The sequence below is a fragment of the Erinaceus europaeus genome, chromosome 11 (assembly GCF_950295315.1).
Source record: "Erinaceus europaeus chromosome 11, mEriEur2.1, whole genome shotgun sequence".
Taxonomy (NCBI): domain Eukaryota; kingdom Metazoa; phylum Chordata; class Mammalia; order Eulipotyphla; family Erinaceidae; genus Erinaceus; species Erinaceus europaeus.
Window position 1 is genome coordinate 32003772 of NC_080172.1, and position 16852 is coordinate 32020623.

Here is a 16852-nt window from a genome sequence, read left to right on the forward strand (position 1 = left end):
GTATATTTAATGAACATGTCTATTGAAAACAACACAGTTCTTGACAACGAAATCTGTCAGGCAACAGTCAGACCCTCTTTTCACTTCAGTTCATGAAGAAACTACACAAGGAGTATTCAGGTAGCGTCACTCACTACTCATTGCTTTCAGAGGCTAGTTGCAAAAATATAAAGTCAAAAGAGATGGAATTTGAAAACGTCTACAACAGTAGGTAAACTCTAATAGAAATAAGGGCTAAATTCTGAGCATTCAAAGAAGGAGAAGGAGAGGGAGAGGAGGATAGCATAAGAGCAAGAGCTAGGAAACCTGTTTAAAGAAGCCTACAGTCTAGAATGGGAATCAGGAAAACAAAGTTCCAGAATGGAAGGAGAACCATAAAGTAGGAATGGGTTCTGACAAAGTTCCGAAACAAGTTACCAATAACATTGGAGTCTGATCTATATTTACCAACTAAAGCACACTGTAATAGAATATATTTAGCTTTCTTAAAATGAAACAGACAGCTCTGACTATATCAGTAGCTCCATACAGCTGATCATGCCTAACCTAATAAACTGAACACTTAAAATGTTCTGAAAAGCAGAGTGATCTTCAGGCCATGAAGAAACAAACATCTGCATTGTAAGAGGGAATTTGAGAGGTTCTCTGAGAGGGCCATGTGACAAAGACTTACTAGAGGCCTTAAAGATTTGAGAGCAATCCCTAGCTCATGATAAGAAAGAAAAGGGGAGGAGCCAAGGGGTGGAGGCACAGCCCAGCAACTACAGGAACTAAACTCTGAAAAATCACAAGTGGCCCAGGCAATGGTGCACACCTGGGTGAGTGCACACATTAACATGGGCAAGGGCCCATGTTCCAGCCCCTGATTCTTACCTGCAGGAGAAAGTTTTCCAAGTGCTGAAGCATTTCTGCAAGTGTCTATCTTTCTCTCTCCCTCATTAAATCCCTTACCACTCTCAAATTTCATTTTGTCCTATCAAATAAAAGGAGAAAAATAAGAAAAGATGGCCACCAGGAACAGCAGATTTGTCATGCAGACACAGGCTCAGCAATAGCCTTGATGGCAAAAAGGAAAAGAAACATGACCTTGTGAGTGGACTGAAGCTCTAGAAAGAACTACAGGTCCCACTGAGTCCTTGACTGTAGCAGAAGAGCAGAGCAGAGGACAAAGCCGGAATGCCTGGAATCCTAAGCCATGGAAATAGGATGCTGAATGTATAGTTTTTTCTAAGCTACTAAATATCTGGTAATGTGTTATGCAGCTAATAGAAGATGAATATTGAAGGCATAAAGAATGCTGTCTGTGAAATCAAGCCAGTTTCACTGACGACAAGGGAAGTACCTTTTATAGCTTTAAATTCTGCAGTTCATACATAGGCCCTCTTTAGATGCACGTACTCACAAAAATATAGATGAAGATGCTTTCTCCATTCTACTGTATCCTTTAAGTTTATTTTCAACTGTCAAGAAAGTGCTAAAAACTCAATCCAAATATGACCACTCCTACAGTGTCACATCCTAGAAGAGGGGAGGCAGTTCTACTCAATTTCTTTTTTTTTTTTCCTCCAGGGTTATTGCTGGGCTCGGTGCCTGCACCATGAATCCACCACTCCTGGAGGCCATTTTCCCCCCTTTTTTGTTGCCCTAGTTGTTGCAGCCTCGTTGCAGTTATTATTGCCATTGTTGACGTTGCTTTGTTGTTGGATAGGACAGAGAGAGATGGAGAGAGGAGGGGAAGACAGAGAGAGAGGGGAAGAGAAAGATAGACACCTGCATACCTGCTTCACCGCCTGTGAAGCGACTCCCCTGCAGGTGGGGAGCCAGGGGCTCGAACCGGGATCCTTACGCCGGTCCCTGCGCATTGCACCACATGTGCTTAACCCACTGTGCCACCGCCCGACCCCCTCTACTCAATTTCTTAAACCAATGCTCACTCATGAGAAAATTTCAACATTTCATATAGGGACTGGGCAGTTGGGTACACAGGTTTATGTACAAGGACCCTGGTTCAGGTTCCCACTCCCCACACTCAAGGAGGAAGCTTTATGAGCAATGAAGCAGGTATCTCTCTATCTCAATCTCTCTCCCTATCTCCCCGTCCCCTCTCAATTTCTCTCTGTCTCTATCCAGTTATATAAAAAATAAGAATAAATAAATAAATAAATGAATTGCTCTGGTTGCATGTAAAGAAACAAATGGCTTCTTTGAAGTGTAGGTGCAGGGTGATATACTGTAATCATGTCCTAACAGCCACCTCTTTCTTTTTAATGTGTTATTAGGAAAATAAAGAATTACAAGGCAGTTGCCACATGGGTACAATTTCTCACCCTTCTGTGATAGGTATCTGCAAATCAGTGCTACCATCCACATAGGTTCTCTTCCACCATTGTGCATTGGGTCCCCAAAGTGTGTGTGTGCTCATCACACAGTGTCTCTCTCTCTCCCCCCCGACACACACACACACACACACACACAAAATCCTTGCACCTTCCTCTTGTCCCATGTACGTGGCCTCAGCAGCCTCTTATTTGTACCAAGGACAAAAAATCAGAAAGGAATACAGGAAGTAGATCTAAAAAGCTGCTTAAAAATATTCTGAAGAATGACTATTAAACCTATGAATATTAAGGAAGACTTGTGTTATATGTAACTATATGCACATGTGAATGGTTAAATGCAGTTAAGTACACTCTACATACAGCAATACTTTATTCTCCTGGCTATCATTTTTTATAATCACTAGGAAAATAGAAAATCATAAAAAAATTATGTCCAGTCACATAAATATCCCCTATACATGTCTGCTTGGGCTCTAGTATAGCTTCTGACACAAAGTTTCTACACATCTCTTAACTTCCTTTACTGTAAAGTGTATGTTGATCACAACAGTGTGAGTATAATTAATATCCCTGAAGTATGGACTTAAAAAGTAGTTATAAAGGCAAAATTTATGTTAAGTCCATTTTACAATAAAAGAAAAATCACTCCACTAGGCAAAACATAGTAAGAGGATGCAACAAATTTGTGTAGAGAAGGAAATCTAAAGTAATTTGTGTTGGTTCTGCCCTTCATATTCAGGATGACAAAATGAGAATCAAAAAGGTCTAACTTATTAAATGCAGACAGCAGGAAAAGAGATATTACTAAATTTAAACTATTACACAGACGTTAGAAAATCCAGACATCTTCAAGCACCAGTGGAATAACAAGAGGTAACGATTTCAGTAACAATATGCATGTGACAAAAGTCTAATTCTAGTCAGTCTCCTCCTGAACTTTTTAAATCCTGCATCCAAGCCCTCTCCTAAGAGCAAAGTGGGTCAGGCAATTACATTGGGCCATTTGTGGTAGTTGTTGCCCTATATTTACTGTCCATAAGTGAAACATTTTTCATTCTTCTGTTGAAGCATAAACTCACACTTAAGGAAAGATTAATATTGGCCAGATTCCAGCACTGTACTGAGAACTTGAAGAGCATTATACACTCGGATTCAATCAATACTCATTTTTTCATGAGCTGACAGTCACAGGTCATGTCTATGTGGCCTTCCCTGTGACCATTTTGGCCAGTTCAATTTGAAATATGACAGTATCCAAAGGCCTTTCTAGGAGACTAATTCAAAGTAACTGGCATCATTACAAGATACATACTGAGCACATCTATGAGATGTGGCATTTTATTCAAAACTCCACAACAGCTCTGTCAAATTCATCATATTTTTTTCCTTAGTCTGGGAATTACATAATAGTGCCCTCCAGTGTTTCATAAAAACTACCTAAAATAATCCTTCATAGTCCGAAACAAATAATTACATTTAGGAAACTGACATTTTAATTAAACTTTGGGCTATATAAATCACAGGGGATCTGAACAGCTAAGCCATACAAGCAAGGTCTTCTAAATCTTTACTCCCATTTTTAAACATTTACTAAGGTATTTAAAAAGAAATCTAAGTCAGAATGTAGAATGTAGGCAGTCAATTTTCAGCTTAATACTGCTTCTTATTGGAGAAAAATATTACTTGTAACCAATTCATGTGAAATACTAAAATTAAGTCAATGACTGGTATGGCCATGCATGCACTTAAAGTATAAAATGAGACACTAAAATGTTACCTAGGAAACAAAGACTTAGAAGACTATATAAAGACCCCAAATGACTTCTAATTTTTCTTAAGAATCTAGAAAAGTGAAAATGAAATAAAATTCTCACTTTTGCAGGTTGACTACAGAGTGGATGAAACAACATAAGTAAGTTCATAGTAGCTTTGCAAGGGTAGTGGGATGCTCCATCACTTCATTCTGAAGAGGACAATATAATACAAGAAGCTCTTTAGAGGTGATAATACTGAAAAGGATAAAAATGTCTGTATAGTCAACCAATACCTAAATTATCAAGCCACACATTCATCTGCAAACACGTATAAGGATGCCAGGGTGGGAACACAGGAAAAACCACAGGCTCAGGAGACAGGTAAAAGAAAGACAGTTGTAAGGAAATGTGGAGTGCTTCCTACTAAGGATGTGGAGGGAGATACTGACACTATCTTCCCAGACAGTACTTTTAGCCCACCTCCATGTTATCTGTGGGCCTCAGGCAAAAATTTATAAAGTCATGATCCCCTTGGAATATACCTAAAATAGACTTCCTAGCTTCTTCCAACATGAAGACCCCAAATCTTATCTGCTTTGTTACCTATATTACTATTAGGTTCCTGGTTATTAAACAATCTGTTCTACTTTATATCTTAATGTTTTCAGTACCAAGTTGCAGATGCTACCATGATGCTAACCTCACTTCCCTGGGCAGACGACCTTACTAATGTGTCCTAGGATCTCCTTCCCTGAGCCCTATCTCACTAGGGAAAGACAGAAACAGGCTACAAGCATGGATCAACCTGTCAACACCCATGTGCAGAGGAGAAGTAATTACAGAAGCCAGACCTCCCACCATCTGTACCCCATAGAAATCTTTGGTCCATACTCCCAGAGGGATAAAGATACCTTCCAATGGAGGGGAGGGTATATGGAATTCTGATGGTGGGAAATGTATGGAATTGTACCCCTTTTATCCCACAATCTGGTTGATCATTTATTAAATCACCAATTAAAAAAAAAAAAGAAGAAGAAGAAGAAGGAATAGAGTTTGTGGCACAGGTCTTTCAAGGTGAAAAAAGAAAAATAATAAACTACTACTCTAGAAAATGGGAAGGAATGGAACTGAGAGGAAATTACTATACCTCAACACAGGAAGACTTTATACCTTTACAGGGTCACTATTTAACTTTACATCAAAACCTGGTTAGATGGGGGGGTATGAATGAATATGAGTGGGTGTTTCTGTTCATCAATGAGACTAGAACATCAGCATGGTTAAAGTTAGCACTTAGGCGAGTAGTAGTATTAATAGCTAGATAAAATATATTTAGGGCATAAGGCAAATTATTTCTAGTACTTCATAGAGCTGAGGTCCTCAATATAAATGAAAGCTTTTTAAAAGATTTTCATAGAGGCAATAAAAATAGGTAATTCTAGTCATGGAAATAGAACTTTCAGGGTCTTAATTATTCTCACAGCCATAAATGGAACCATGTTAATTTTCTGTCTCCTCCATGTACTCTTTCCAATCACTGATTTCTTAATCACCCTGAGCTGCTGTCTCTTTGCATTATTTCCAAATCCAAAGTCTGTTTGGTTTTGTCATTCTCGTATTAGGTCTGACAATCCTTTACTATTTTATTTACACTCTGTTGTGCTTTTTAGTCTACTTTACTGCACTGTTTCTCCTCAGAGATGTCCCTTCTACTCCTCCTTGCCTCATTACCAGTCAGATTTCTTCTCCTTAAATAACTCTGACTATATGTCCTATCTTCTCTGAAATCTTTAGCAAACAAAAATATTACAACTCAAAAAAAGAAAGCCCAGAACTTGTCTATCAGGCCCTTCATTGCCTATCCCTGCTATCCCCTAGAGTTTGTTAAGCTAATTCAAATCCCTCTCCTTCAACTTTTGTTTTCCCTAAATTTTTATTTGTTCTCAGTATGTGAAGAGAACTATGGTAATTATTTTAATTGTCCTCACATCCTTATCACTTAAAAGAGAGGAAAAAATCAATCTTAGAATGCACTTGCCTAATACAAATTATTATCCAGGTGGCCCTAAATATAATAATATCCCCTAGAAAGAAATTATTAAATGGCAGAATGCCAAAAGATCAGGAGTAAATTTTCCTTCCCTGTTGTAAGTACATGGGAGACCAGCCTTGTCTTTTCCATCTCCTCCACCTTCTCATGTAGTTCCACTCATCTTTTCCCACTTGCTTCCTGGGCCATGCTGCTCATGATCAATCCTTCATGATAAATACTGGATATCTCATTTTAATGGTTCAACAAGTACAAATCTAGGTAGTAACACTGCATTTCATTCATTCATTCACACTTAAATGTTACCTGAGGACCTGACTCTAGTCTTAGATATACTCTGGAACACAGAGAGATCTTTAAAAATATAATGACCATATTGAGTCCTGAGAGGTTCTGATTGTATTAGTTTCAAATAAGGACAATCACTATTTGCTCCAAAAATGACACCCTGTTAATCCCAGGTTGGACTAGAACCACTTCTCTAATAAATAGCTACTAATGTTTAAACAATATTGAAAGTGTAAAATAATCTGTAAAATTTTAGCCTCATCAATCACTCACAAAAGAATGCAGAAATATCTACATAATCAATAGCTATTTTCTAGGCATCTACTATGGACCAGAAACAATGCCCGTTTTGAAAAATACAGCAGTGAGCAAAGATAATGCACATCTCTGCTAATGGGTTTTTTATATTCCAAGTTAAAAGTGGGTAATGGAATAATAAATAAAACAAGTATGATAGATGATATCAAATGCTATAGAATATATGCATGTGGAAGACATTAAAGGAAAGATAGGTGAGGTGTCATTTTAAATAGGCAGTCAAGGATGATTTCACTGAAAAAAATATTTAATCAAACATTTGAAGGAGCTGGAGTGAAAAACAGAGCTGAATAAAAAGACGTGTGAGGGATATTAGCCTAGTATTCAGAGGATTGGTAGAGTTAGAAGTGCTAAAGTAAACAAGCAGAAGACAAACTTCTGGCCGATAAGGCTCTAAAAGTGAAGAGACTGGCTATATGAGGCCTTAGAGGCCAAGCTAAGAATTAAAAAATTTTTTTTTTCATTGCCACTGGGGTTATGACTGGGGCTCAGTGCCAGCACTAAAAATCCACTGCTCCCAGTGGCTATTTTCTTCTTCTTTTTCTTTCTTTCTGCTTATATTTGGTAAGTCAGAGAGAAATTGAGAGTGGTGGGGCAGGTACAGAAGAAGAGAGACACATCTGCAGACCTGCTTCACTGCTCCTGAAGAGACTCCTCTGCAGGTGAGGAGCTGGGGCTCAAACTCAGGTCCTTATGCATGGTAATATGTGCTCAACCAGGTGCCCCACAACCCAGCCCCATAATTTTAACCTTTGTTATGAGGAATTGTGGGAGTCAAATTTACAAGTGTGGTATGATCTAACTCATTTTTTTTAAAGGAACACATAGTTATAGACAATATTGAATTATAATAATTTAGTCAAGTCAATGACATGGACCACAGTGGAGGCAGTGAGGTGGTATGAAGTAATCAAATTATGAATATGGCTATAAATAGAACTAGGAAAAAATTTTAACAAAGGGATTATGGGACATCAAGGGTGATTCCAAGGTTTGGAGATTGAGCCTCTACAAGGTATTATAATTAAATAAGACAGTTTGTGATAGGCGAGACAAGAATTTTATTTTGAATATATCACTATGGTGCTTACTAGACATCCAAGGAAAGATGCCAAATAAATATGGTAGTCATCGAAACATAAATGGCACTTATTCTTCCTAATTAGGTATATGAAAACATATGATAGCACAGTGGTTATATAAAAAGACTTTAATGTCAGAGGCTCCTAGTTTCCAGGCTCATTCCCCAGTACCACCATAAGCCAGAGCTGGGCATTTGTGCCTGTGTGTGTGTGTTGTGGGTACATATATACACATGTATGGATATATGTGTCAATATGTATATGATTAATATATTAGGTACAATCTCAGTAACTTCAATATTTATATTAAGTTTAAAGATAATTAATTGTCTGATTAAATTACTATGAAGACACACATACCTATAGTAATGAAACATGAAATATATTTTATCAGTGATTTAGTATTGATTTACAAAATTACGAGATAATAGGGGCATAATTCCATACCACCAGAGTTCTGTGTCCTCATTCCCTCCACTGGAAACTGCAGTAGTTCTTCCAAGGTCACAGAAAAAAAAAATACATAACACAGAAACAACAAACAAATAAGCAGAACAGACATTTTTAACACAAGTCTACAAAAGCAGAATACATATATTTTTAAGTGCACATGAAACACTGTTAGCAATAGAATAAATATTATTAAATGTAGAAATGGATTGAAATCACACAGATTATATTCTCTAACCATAAAAATAGTAAGTTAGAAACCAGTCACAGAAAGGCACTTACTAAGTCCCAGTGTGGATTCAGAGTGCCTGGAATTGTCACTTATTCTTGGTGAAAGTGCACAACAGTAGACTATTCTGGAAAGTAGTTTAATCATCTCTTATTAAATTAAATCTACGCTTACTGAAAGACACAGCAACTTCATCCTTATGTGGTTATTTACCCAAGAGAAATAAAAGTGTATGCCACATAAAAACTAAAAAAAGAAACCTGTAAAAAAAAAAAACTGATAGCAATAGTGTCCCAAGTCGAGTTTTGTAAGGTGGCTTCATTTCCTCTGAAATCATTATTTAACCTTTGAGGTTTTATGTAAAGCCTTGTAGGATACTCACAGTCAAGACTAAGAACCATCTGCATATGCTCAATGTTGCTCATTTTCACACCATGCCTTAAATGCATTACTTAATAATTTGCTTTAGTTATATGTTCTTCATACTACCATCAAAGGCAAAGTATTTCAGGTCAAGGACCATGTATTATTCACCTATATGTCACAAGCACCTAACACATTATTCAGTACATCAAATACCTTTACTGAATACATTTATTCAATGTTCATTGCTGAATGAGTACATTTAAAATCAGAATCAAAGCTTTAAAGAATATTTCATTTCAGTTTCCAGAGATTGGGTATCCACTCTTTTAACTATATCAAAGCAGAATATGTAGCTCTGAAACTACATGCTCTTTTAAAATAATATATTCAGGACCAGGTAGTGTCATACTCTACAGGGTGCACATAGAACTAGAAGTGAGGACCCAGGTTCAAGTACAGGCAAGAAGTTTCACAAGTGGCAAATCAGTACTGCAGGTGTCTTCCTTTCTCTTTTTTCCTTCTCCCTCCCTCCCTCCTTCCTTCCCTCTATTCTTCTTGACTTCTATCTCTATCATAAAAAAAGAAAGAAGAAAAGAAAGGAAGGAAGGAAGGAAAAAGAAAGAGAAAAAAAGGCCACCAGAAGAGATGACATCATGATGCAAGCACTGAATCTGAGCACTAACTTTTTTTTGGTGACAAAAAGTATAATAAAATAAAATAAAAATGATATATTTGAACATCATCTTCACTAAAATATGAGCACTAAATAATAATAACAAATATATAAACCAACACACATTCCACCCAACCATTTAAAACGAAAAGCATAATCAGCTATTTACATATTTGTTTTTAAAATGAAGAACATTAAAAAGAACTCTATAGATGTCAGAGGTCTCCCACATGTGGCAGAAATCTTGAGTAGTTCACCAAAATTTTAATCACTGTCTCCTGCTGCATAAAGGAGGATTTGTTAATTGGATTTCTGCTTCCTAGTATACCAATTCAGAATGGATCCTTCATTCATCCTCTTTCACTCTGGCAGGCAGCACAATCTCTAATTGACTTTTTTCGAGGACTTTCCTTTCTACTGAATCCCTTTCTTTACTCCACATAAGATTTCTAGAGCTCATTACAAACTACAAACAACACTTAGAGTTAGCAGTATTAAGCACCCTGTCACTTTCTTACCCGGCAGGAGCAAAGAAACAGAAATATTCTTCATTTAAAAAGTAAAATCTTCCCACTGCTTCACTTAAAAAAATAATAATAAAGTATAAATAAATTAAGGGAAAATTAAATCAAATGTGAATGCAAACAAGAAAAGATTATTTCATCTAATTGGACTGATCATGTATTTCGTTTCTATTTCCTCATACCAACTTCACAGATCTATTGTAACAACAGACAGTTCATGGGATTTTGAGCCCAATTCAATCACTTTTATCCAGAAACCACACTTCAATATGTTGAAAATCTTGGAAATAGGTTTCATATAAAATATATATAACGTTATTTGCAAAAGTAATAGTAAAGTAACTGAAAAGTCTTTAGACCAAGACAAAAGCATACCTAATTCAAGCCAAGTGACCTGTATACTGACCTCTTTCTTGTTCTTATAGCATTTAAGCAGAAGTTAAACTTAAGTTGAAAAACAAATGGCATGAATGACATTTAACTTAAAATAGTCTGACATATATATATATTTTTTCAACATTCCAAACATTATAGAATTGCTTCACCTATTCTCTAAAATAAGATGTCTTTTATTTTCTTTTTGCCAGGTTTAGAATATGTGAGTGAGCGTGCCACCTTCACATCAAAAGGACCTTCCTTCACCTTGGATCTTTTTGAGACCCAAGTATCAGAGAGACAGCTTATAGGGTAAGGTTAAGTATTTTGCCATGTGTACAGCCCAGTTCAGCCACAACACCATAAAGCACCATAAAGGAGGTATTATATGATGCTATGGTGCCATAATCATTCCCACTCATTCTCCCCCCCCCGCCCATTGAAAAAGTAGTAGCCTTGGTGTATTGAAACTAGCCTCCCATATATACATCTAAAAAAGTCCTCTTGCCTGATAGCTTCATTTATGGGCTTCTATATAAAATCACTGCTCAGGGTAAATATCTAGACCTTAATTTCAGAAAAACATCTTTCTATTTTACACACCCAGATGCTGTTTCAGAGACTGTAAAACAAACTCAAACTTTTTAAGAGACAGAAGCGATGTATACTCAAACTCCAAGTTAGAGACTCTACTAAGTTGGATTCCTTTTTTTTTCTTTCTTTCTTTTTTTTTTTGATTTATAGTAATAATTTCAAGGGGCAACAGCTTTCAGTTTACGATATATTTATACTTGGAACTGATAATAGTATATAGTTTCTAATTTCCCGTCATACTTAGTGTAAAGATCTGGAAGTGATCAAAACTTCAGTACTAATGACTATGATGTAGGCAGTATGTTCATTACCAATGACAAGTAGTAATGTGAAAAAAAGAAGGAAAAAAAAGGTCTATATGAAGCTTTCCTGAATATTCAGTAAAACAATGTATTACACTATTATCAAAGTATATGATACACATATATTTCCAAAATAAACTTCAAAAATATTTCAACAGTTATTTTGATGTTAAGAGTATTTTCTGATACAATATTTGTAACCCTGTTCACTCAACCAATTTTGTTTATGAGCTGACATGCTTCAACCAAATAAGATGTAATTTAAAATGACAATGCCTGATATAGATGCAAGGCAAAGCTTTAAGTACTGGCTTATGATTTACATTCATAGTGTGTACTTTGAAAGACTTACATCTTTTCACATTAATGAAAATCCTGACCACACTTTCAAGAGAATTAAAAAAATAAAGAAGTACTGACATAGTAATATGTTATTTTTAACTGTCAATCAAAAACCACTGTAGACATAATTTAACATGTAACTAATAACTCAAAAACTAAGCTACACAAATTTTCAGTCAAATATTTTTCTTCGCATGTGCTTCCATGAACTGACATTACAGACTATAGCACTGAGAAAATAAATTTTGTTCCTGCAAGGAGCATATATAAAACTATCTTTCTATCTTTTGCTTGTGGCTCACCTAGGCCTTGTAGTTTCATTATTCTTTTTTTTTTTTTTCTTTTTCCTCCTCCAGGGTTATTGCTGGGCTCGGTGCCTGCACCATGAATCCATCGCTCCTGGAGGCCATTTTTTTCCCCCTTTTGTTGCCCTTGTTGTAGCTTCATTGTGGTTATTATTATTGCCCTTGTTGACGCAATTCGTTGTTGGACAGGACAAAAATATGGAACGCTTCACGAATTTGCGTGTCATCCTTGCGCAGGAGCCATGCTAATCTTCTCTGTATCGTTCCAATTTTAGTATATGTGCTGCCGAAGCGAGCACAGTTTCATTATTCTTAAAAGACATGTAACTAACTAGCTGCCCTTGTCTCTCCAGTAAATGTTTATTTAAACTCAGGATCACAAATGGCCAGTGGGAGTCTCAAGAAGTATGTAGTATAATATGTCTTAAATTATATGCAATTCTCCTCTTTGTGCTTTCATCTCCTTTGTTACAAAATCAGTTATTTTCTCTTAAATGTGCTCTCATGTCAGAAACCTGAATGACATAAAAGGGAATATGTATCATTGAGGATACGACCAGAAAAATAGAAGCGGCTGTATTAATCAAACAACATTAAGGGAATTTAAAAAAATGAAATGGGTTATTTTTGATGAAGCAGAAGCTGAGAGGAGAAACTGGAGATAATAATATAAACCAGGGATTTCACGACAACAAGAAGCCACCAGAATCCCAAAGTTGGCGAGACAAAAGGGTGAGTATAACTAGTCTCCCAGAACAAGCTGGAACTGCCAGGAATCTATTCAGGAATGGAAACATGAAAGAAAAAAAGCTGCTTCCAGAAATACTACCTGAGACAGAAAAGGAGGAAGAAAATGACCCTGGACTGTCCCTTCAAATGACCTTCTTGCTTCTGACAAAATGCAGCCCAGGGGCCAGGTGGTGGTGCACCTGGTTGAATGTACATGTTACAAAATGCAGCCCAAAGAGAGTAGAAGCCGCCTATGCTATAGAAGAACTTGCTTGAAGAGAAGGATCTCAGGGCAAACAGAACTAGGATCATCATAAAGCAAAAGAGAAAGAAGGGTATTTCCAACAATCTAGAGTTCACCTAATCACAGCTTCTTATAAGAACACCGAAGCAGCGCTATAAATATAATTCTAGCTTTCTCCCAAAGCAGGGGTTGGAACAGCATCCATAATGTTCAGGAGATTTGTTTTCTTCTTCAAGATAGATGAAAGCTACAGAAGTCATTAACTTGAGCTGCTTTCTCAGGCTCTGAGACATTGTTCTATTTTCCACTGCATATTGAAAAAATACCTCAGATCCAACATAATAACGAAGCATTTTCTCCAGGAAGTCTAACAGAGAAAACTCTAGCGACAACTTTTTGTGTAGAGAAAAATAGTATTGATGGTCCATGATCCCACTGGGAAACAATCAATTGAAGGAAAGTCTATAATAGCAGAAGCAGCTATACTCCTGAAGGTTTTATAAATGCACTGTAATCAACAGTTTTGTGCAAATAATCTATGATACCTCTGGGTTAGAGAGCAATAGGTGAAGAGCTCAATTGCCTAGAGTCACTGAATTCTAGTGGACTCAATTACTGGACCTATGTGTCTAGAGAAGAGAAAACTCAGAATTAAATGACATTCCAAAATTACTATGAAAATTGAGTAGTAAGATATAGGTCCAAATTCCAGTAAAATTTTGAAATCCCAAGGTAAAATTTCAGAGCATACACCAGTACTTACTGTCTCAGGAACAGTTACTGAACTTTAGCCTAATTAAGACTTTATGTGGAAATGAATTCCACATTTCCAGAGTTAACCCAATTACCAAATAAAGTGATGATAACATTAATTATCAATTGTCTTTTTGAACCCTAAGACAGCAGGAACCTCACATCTCCACTATAGAGCCTCTACTTCCCCCAGTCCTGGAACCATTGGATAGGGCCCACTTTCCTGTATGCCTCTCCCAATCCATATCAAATAATATTGCATCTGCCAATCACAACCTAACCAACGCAACGATTGCCACCTCAACATGCTTCACTTCAGACTGTGTCCAGAGACTTCACGTGGGGAATGACAACCCTTCAGCTTCACTACTCGGGTGAGACCTTTCCTTTCATAGTATACTCTAATTCCATCTCAGGTGGTTCACTTTCTAACAAAGTCCCAAAACCTAGATATACACCAGTTTCTGTGACAGAGAGCATATGTTCACAGGTATCCGTAAACTACTGCAAAATATATACCTGAAAGCAGAAGTACACTAGAGTTTGCAGTGAGTACCCCCCTAACACTTCCTCTCCACTATTCCAAGCTTTGGGTCCATGATTGCTCAACAATTTGTTTGGCTTCATATGTTAACTCTCTTTTCAGCCACCAGGTTCCAGATGCCATCAGGATGCCAGCCAGGCTTCCCTACACTGAAGACCCCACCAATGTGTCCTGGAGCTCCACTTCCCCAGAGACCCACCCTGCTAGGGAAAGAGAAAGGCAGACTGGGAGTATGGACCGACCAGTCAACGTCCATGTTCAGCGGGGAAGCAATTTCAGAAGCCAGACCTTCTACTTTCTGCAACCCACAATGACCCTGGGTCCATGCTCCCAGAGGGATAGAGAATGGGAAAGCTATCAGGGGAGGGGGTGGGATATGGAGATTGGGTGGTGGGAATTGTGTGGAATTGTACCCCTCCTACCCTATGGTTTTGTTAATTAATACTTTCTTAAATAAAAAAAAGAAAGAATATTTTAACTATAAAAAAAAAGAACAGACTCCTACTATAAAGCTACAACACATTTTATCTTCCTTTCAAGTACTCAAGAGCCCCGTTAGCCTTTAGAGTATATTCTAGATTATCATCATGAACACTACACACAATGTTAAATAATATTCTAAAGAAAAATCTGATTAATTTGAATTCTTCATGACTTAACAATTGACAAAGGGTGGAGAGATACGATGTTAATGCATATGTGTAAATAAACAGACAATATGTACAAACACAAATATTTTCCTATGATTAACAAGATTTTCCCAAGTTCAAAAAAAAAATCCATCTAAACAACATATGTCTTTCTTATTAAGTTACATATTAAGTTATTCTCACTAAGCTCCAAGTCTGGTTTCTCTAATTTGGGCAGTCTTTTCTGGTCATTTATAGATGAGAGTCCATCCATGTCAAATATCACAATGTATAAACTACAAGACTGAATGAAAAGTAGACTCACACTGATCCTTAAATAAAGCTTTCTGTCACAAAACAGTGTGAGTGAACTTCAAAGTCTAAGAAAGGATGAAAGCAACATCTAACATCTTTCTTGGATAAAGACTGACCTCATGTGTTAGAGACCAGATAAACAAAAGCACTTTTATTTTCTACAAGAATACTTGCAGCAACAACAAAAACAGAATTAACCAAAAAAAGCATGTGATAAAAATTCAAAAGTGGGGAGAGGAGGGACTGGGCAGTGGTGCACCCGGTTGAGCACACACATTACTATGCACAGGGAAGTAGGTTCAAGACCCAAGTTTCCACTTGCACGGGGGCAGGGGGAAAACTTTAAAGCAGTGAAGCAGTATTGCAAGTGTTTCTCTCCTTCTCTGCTGCCCCATACCCTCTCAATTTCTCTCTGTCCTATCAAAATAAATACATAAAATTCAAGAAGTAAACTGAAAATAATATATGCAAAGTAAGATAATATTTGAAAATATAAAGCCAAGATATAAGAAAGACATTTTCCAAATGGACTGTCAACTTTTCAGCTTTATAGAAAAACATCTATATTAAAGTCTGAGTGATCAATATATCAAAGGATTGTTACAAAAAAGAAACTCATTTGTTCACTGTGCTTATTAGTGCTTGCACTGTCATCTGAAAAGTGAATTCATTTATTTTATTAGTGTCACATTTGATAAATCCTGCTATTGCAAGTGCTGAAATTAAAATGTAACAAATAAATATATATTAAAACTAGAATATCAACAATAAAGTTAAAAAACATAAAAAAAGAATAGCATCACTGAATAGGTATTAGTAACTTAAAAAAGTGAAAAATAAATGTGGGAATAAACTACACTAATAATTTCACGAATTAAAAATCAAAGTCATTAGGTCAATATAACATGGTACAACAGTTCTGTATATTACTACAGCAAAAAAAAAATGCTTTTATTGAAAAGTATTTGTTAATTTGCACACCTGAGGTTCCAGAAGCTGAAGACACAATACCCATAACCCTCATATGATAGTGCTGAGGAATGGTCCAATTAAAAATAAATAAACAAAAAATGTAAATAGGGTAAGGGTAAAGAGTGATATGGAACTTTCATATACCATGATAAGTGAATATTTTTCTCATAGTTTACCTATTTCAGTTTTTGACAGACTCTATAGCTATGGAACAAACACTTTTTACTTATAATCTTAGACATATGTAAATGTCCTTTTACAGGTGAGAAAACTAAGGAAAAAAATGACTAACTGATTTGCCTGGAGTTATACAGTCAGTACTCATAACTATAAAGACAGCAAGTAAGTGGTCTGCTGCCCTAGGAGAAAAATCAATGAATCACACCAGACCTAGGTAGCCACTACCTATATTCTCAACATGCACTTACTGGCTCCACTCTTGACTGTAAAAAGATTAAAAATTAACTGAAAACATGATCACCTTAAAAATATCCCTTCACAATATTCCCTAAATCATGATCACTTGAGAATATTTCAGAGCTAGATCAACATAAGCACATAAATTTTACACATCTCAAAATATATCAAGTATTTATCATTAAACAGAAACAAATGAAATGATCTATGACTAAGCAACAATATTACCCTTAAAGTACAATTAAGGGGCCAGGTGGT

General features: G+C 36.5%; 1 protein-coding gene and 1 non-coding gene across 2 annotated transcripts in view; both read right to left on the reverse strand.

The window, feature by feature from the left end:
* Positions 1-16852, reverse strand: part of FBXL17 (F-box and leucine rich repeat protein 17) — a 577742-nt gene that overhangs the window by 384552 nt on the left and 176338 nt on the right. The window lies entirely within an intron of this gene.
* On the reverse strand, positions 12184-12290 carry LOC132541537 (U6 spliceosomal RNA). Its single transcript, XR_009552682.1, has one exon. It is a non-coding gene; the product is annotated as a U6 spliceosomal RNA (small nuclear RNA).